A 6,011-nucleotide genomic window follows, 5' to 3' on the forward strand; every position below is an offset into this window, starting at 1 on the left:
CTTCGAGGTGGTGGGTGGTTTAATTTAAAATTAATTTAATTCTGTTTCCAGAGCAATTTGGGAGGAGAGGAATTTCTAAGCAGTAGAAAATACGGGGGGTTCTTTTTGTTTTCCCCTGAAAGCAGGGCTCAGGGGTTTATGTTTCCTGGGAATGAGGTGCTCTTCTTACCACATGTCCCTCAGCAGGTGCAGGAGGGGGCAAAAGGGCTTCTCCCTCAGAGTTTTAGTGAATTCTCCAGTTTCAGCGTCTGGGCTGGTTTTATCTTTTATTTTGTTCTCCATTTTGATAGTACGATAAGGAAGAAACTGGGATGAGCTGAGGTTTTGGGGATAATCAGATCTGTTTCTGTGGGTCCCCCACAGTACTCCTCCCCTGTCATACTGCTTCCATCTCTGGGCTCCCCAGCATAAGAAGGACATGGAGCAGCTGGAGTCAGTCCAGAGGAGGCCACAGAAATTCTCCAAGGGTTTGAACACCTCTGCTCTGGAGCCAGACTGGGAGAGCTGGAGGTGTTCAGCCTGGAGAAGAGAGAGCTCCAGGGAGACCTTATTTGAAGCCTCATCCCTGGAAGCATCCAAGGCCAGGTTGGGTGGGGCTTGGAGCACCCTGGGATAGTGGAAGGTGTCCCTGCCCATGGAAGGTGGTGGAACTGGATGATCCTTAAGTCTCTTCCAGCTCACACCATTCTGTCATTCTTTGCTGCTGGTCTCAGGAGAGGAGAGATGACATCAGGTTTGTATCCCGTCCCTAGAGCATGCTGGCCCACAGATGGTCTTTGTCAGGACTCCCTGGAGAAGTCCCTCTGGAGAAGTATCTCTCTCTGTACCGCTGATTTCGGCTGTGAGCTCACTCTGGTGCCTGTCACCACATGAGGGTGCCAGTGCTGTTCACCTGCCACGACTTCCTGCTCTAGCAGTAGAGTCCAGGGTGCAGATTGGGCTGTTCCCTGGGCTCGGGACAGTTTTGGGGTACATCCCAATCTCGGGGACCCTTGTGTGCATCCGTGCTGCTCCTGTGAGAGAGCGTGGGGCGTTTGGTGTGTTGGAAGATAGGGGGAGGCAGATAAGAAGAGACCCTCTGCTTCTCCAAACATGCCACTCTGTGCACACAGCTACACCAGAACTGTCTTCAGGGCAGGGAGACAGTGGTTTCCATTTCATTGAAACCCATCACCGGTGGATTCAGTAGCCAAGTGCTTGCTGATGCAGTTGGATCACTACGGCTTGGCCTGCCCAGCTGTGAAATGGGGAGGTAGACCCTAAGCTCTTGAGCAAATACAGAATGTGTGGAGGTTTATGGATAGCTGCTTCTCTCAGAGATTTGGATGTGTGTTTTGTTTGCCGTTTATTCAAATTGAAGTTAAAAAAAAAAAAAAGACACTGTCTCTGGTAGGAAAAGTGAACATAAGGTCTGTCTGGATAAAGGGGAAGCCCTTCTTTTGTACAATAGCTTAGCGGGTAGAGCATCCTCCCCGAGGAAAGGGGAAAGCTGGGCTTGATCCTTGTTTCTGCCGGAGGGGAGATGCAAACCTCGGGCCACACAAGACCCCAGAGAGCACCGTAAACAACAGGCTGGAGGCATGTCTGATGCGGAGAGTTTTTCTTGCTCTTTCCTGTTACTTTAAATAATTAATGATTTGATGGAACAGGGAGTGGAGAAGGCAGGTGTCCTGTTTCCCTGGAGAGCAATCTGTGCACCCGGCAAGACGGAGTCTTGCCGCTTTCTCGATGAATATTTAAGTGTCTTCAGACAAACTGGAACGGCGCCAGCAGGAGTGACTGAGAAGGGCTGAGCCCTTCCCACTGGGTATCCTAGTGCCTGGGGGCTGGGGAAACAGCCCTGAATAGGGCAGGGAATAATCCCTGCTTGCACGGACTATGGAGGCACTGTGCATCCCAGCCTTAGATGGGACCTCCGGCTCTTGCTAGCCTTTTGTTATGCTGTAAGAGATCCTTGGATGGAAAGCTGTCTGGATTTAAACTGCCACTGTTAATGTCATTGTCTTCCAGAGCTTGAATCAGCCAGGACTCATCACCCACGGCTCTCCTGCGGGTTAATGCTGATCTCGGAGGAGGAACAGCACAGATGCACTGAGAGTTCGCATCTGTTTGTGAGCTTAGATGTTTCCAGCAGGCACAAAAAAAGGCGATGTAGGCAGTTCCTTCTGTCCTTCCCAAAGTGGTATGTGTTCGGGGGTGGAAGGGACCAAGACTTTCTGCTGATACTAAGTACAGAATGCTGCGACAATTTATTAACGACACTGAACATTCGCCTGGCGATCCATTTATTAGCTAACAGACCTAAAACAGAAAACAGCTCTTGGATTTTTCCACTAATGTAGCACAAAGAATGACAGGGGAGGTGGTAATTTGACCCCTTTTTGCAAAATATTCCAGACATCAACTCCATCTTCAGGATGGTGTTAAAATCTTTGTCTTTATTTCACTTGAAGAGTAATTTTAGCTGAGCCAGCTTTGTGCTCTTTCTCACTTAGAAGTGAAGCTCTCTGTCAGAGAATTTTGTGCTCTTATTTTGCATGCACAGTTTTTAGGTACTGCTTTAGGATAATCATTATTTTTGATCACATTCAAAAATCATGAGCCAGGCTGGTTAAATCCATGTAATTTTAAAATGTGCCTCTGTTAGCTCCCTGGTTTAGTTGTATACAGTGTGATTTTCAAGCCAGTCAGATTTGCAGTTAGCCATGTAATACAGCCCACAAACCAGTATGTGTTTATGCAGAAACAGTTGCTTACCTAGAGGTTTAGCAAATTGGACTTTAATTTATAATCTTCCTTTGGAAACAAAACTGGAAGGTGACTCCTCCTGCCTGCAGCTGCCTGTAATTTGGGAAGCCAAGCTTCTGCTTCTCTGGAGCTGCCCACAGAAGGGGAGCCTGGCTTGAGGAACAAGGAACAGCTTCCATCCTTGGAGGATTATCTTTTTTGGCATATGCTGCCACAGACAGGAAATTGAATACTGCATGGGAGAGGGGATGACCACGTTCCTCTTTCAGTGCTGACGGACTGTTTCTACGTGACAGGGTGTCAGACTTGCCTGTGTGCTGAGAGAGCAACCATGGGCTCTGCCTGGCAGCACCTGAACCAGATCTTTGGGCCCTGTGGTATGCAGCTGCCATTGATGAGGAATTGTGTTTGTGCTTCTTTATGTCCCTGCTGTGGGTATTCACAAGGGACCAACCATGCCAGTTCTGTGCTCTTTCAGATATGTCCCATTAGAATGGAATACACGTTACAGCTCTGGCTACATGGCTTCATGTGTGGCTCCAGCTTATTTATTTTTTGTCTGGGTTTGGCTTTTAGTTGTTCTGTAGACTAGGTTATTTTTGGTGCTTTCTTTGATAACTCTGTTCCTGTGACATGCTGTGGAGCCAGAACTCCTCTGGGAACATCCCAGAAATGCACACAAACATCAGCCCTGTAGCTTCTAACACTCAACATATGGAGCTTTCAGAAGGCCTGGACACCTAACGGGACTCCACAAACCCACTCTGGAAGCCTGAGAAGGGTTCCAGCAGTTTCCTCAAAGGCTGCATTCATTTCCTTGCAAGGCTTCCACAGAGGAACAGCTTGTTAGAGGGACCTGTGGAGCTTGGAAGCTTTGCCAATAATAATTCAGGCCCAATTCTGAAGTCAAATATTTAGCTAAACAGAGACTGTCTGATGAGTGGATTAAACACAGACTGCATCTGAGGGAGCTCGACATTTCAGGTTTTTGTCAGTGTCCATTTCACGAGCCTATAATTCCATTTTTCCTGTCTTCCCAGACTCGGCTCATGCTGTGTAGTGTTTCAGACAGCACAGAGTGAGGTATTTCAGCAGAGCTGTTGCTCCTAGCTCAGGAAGCAGCCTGAATCACAAAGTGATGTTCTTTGCTTTAGGCTTAGGAATAATCCAGTATTATGGGATTGGGAGGAAATCATGTTAGAGAAACTGAAGGGTTTGTTTGTTCGTTGGTAAGAAAAAGTCTCAAGGAAACAGGCAGAGATGTCCGACAGGGCTGGTGAGTGAGCCTTGCCAGTGCACTGCATGGTGCTGACACAGATAGCTCAGTCCATATTAACAGCAACTGGAAGTTTGAGCTGGTGATTTGGCACTTCCCTCTCCTGTCACTCTCACTTCCCAAAGCCGATAGGCCTTTAAATCCCTTGTAAAGATAAATGAGCTTAAGCTTCTATGCAGCTTTGAAAGTGAAGCTTACATGTAATTAGCGCTGTGGCAGGGGTTGTTCCTGACCACCAGGCCATTCCTGTTGATCCCTGGCCTCCACATGGAGTTTACTGACATATGGCCACTACATCTTCCAACTCGATATATTCTCCTTCCAGCTGTGGAGAATTGGGCTCCTGCAAGAATATGTGAGAGGCAAAAAAATACCTCCCCAGTGTCTTTTGTACCTGAATGATACCTGAGAAATAACTGTAGGAGAAAAAAGTTGTTATTTCTGTGATGCTTGGCTGAGGGAGGTCTGTATGAGCCCATTGTGTTCAGACTTAGTGCCTGAGGACCAGGTTTGGCCAGTAGTTTGGTCTTAAAATATCTACTGTGTGACCAAAAGCAAATGTAGCAGGAAAGGATCTAAAGGCAGAATAATCTTTCCTGAATTTAAGAAGAGAAATGGAGTGATGGAGCTTGAGTCACTGCCCTCCCTTGTTTGAATGTGATGGTTAACTGAGCAAGTGTTTGGTTATGGGAGGTGGGAAGGGCTGCCTCATATAAACCAAGCTATAATCGGGACACTGAATCCTAATCCCCTCACTGACATGCCTGCAGGCAATGTTTTTATTCTCACTTTGCTGCATGTGTAAAAAGAGGAAGGATCCTCTGCTTCCTGGGCCTCTGAGGATTGTCTGGCTCCTAAAGGCAATCTCTCCCTGTTCTTTTCAAGACAAAAGTGCAGCTGAAATGTAGGATCTTTTAACCATAAACCCAAAGTGCTGAAACCTACTTCCAGAGGCACAGCCCTGAGCTGCTCTTATGCCATGCTGAAGGACTCCGTGCAAAACTTGAAGTGAAACAGAAAATTGGGTTTGAGGATTTAATAAAAGCTAAGTGGAAGCAAAGGGTTGCTCAGTGATGCCATTGCTCCCTTCTAATCTGACCCCCATGCAGTCCAACAGGAGCAGGCAAGCACAGTGCAGCTTTGGAAGTGTTTCATTTCTGTCTCTCAGCAATTTTCTTCCAGAGCCCAAAACATCTGTCTCTGCCTCCAGCCACATGCAAGTGCACCGGGAGCGTTTTGTTCCAAGCCTAATGAGTAATTTTATGGTCTTGGAATTGGAGGCAGGGGGAGGGGGCTGGGACAGCAGCCTGAGTCTTGTGTTCTACAAGGAGCTCTGCTGATGTCACATTGTAGCTTGATGATTTTTACTTTACTGCAGCCCACCAGGCTTCCCTTTAAAGTTGTCTGCTGGAGTTGCTGGTGATCATGCTCTGGCATGGGCTTCTGCATTCCCAGGGCTTCTTCTCTGCTGGGCTCAACAAGCAACATGGAAAATAATGACAGCAGTGGAGAGGAGGTGGGAGAGCTCAGCTGGGCGTCAGCTCCACTCTGCATGTGGAGAGAGCACACGTGAATGCAGAAAGCACACTTTGCCTATCCCGCCTCTGGCTTCAGTGCTCAGGAGGGATGAGGGAACAAACAACCCCAGGCAGATGTGTAATCACATCACTCAGGTGTTGAGCAGATGGTGCTGAGATGTGGTGATACACATGGGCAGAGAACAGGTACAGAATGAACTGAACCCAAATCGTCACTGATATCAGCAGCGTTTTTAAAGCACAACTCCAGCTTTCTCTTTGAGAAGAAACAGGGTTATCTGTAGAGAGAGATAATCTGTACACAACACAGGAAACAGAAGGCAGATGTTGTCATATGTTTATCATATATTTCCACCAGGAGGTCTTTCTTTGGGACAGGCTTGCAGATCCTAGGCCCTGGAGCAGGACTTGCACATGGAGGGACCATGCTGTGTTTATCCAGGTCAGAT

Source organism: Agelaius tricolor, unplaced genomic scaffold (genome assembly GCF_023055355.1).
Source record: "Agelaius tricolor isolate 1412-34295 unplaced genomic scaffold, bAgeTri1.0.p SCAF_16, whole genome shotgun sequence".
NCBI classification, from domain to species: Eukaryota; Metazoa; Chordata; class Aves; order Passeriformes; family Icteridae; genus Agelaius; species Agelaius tricolor.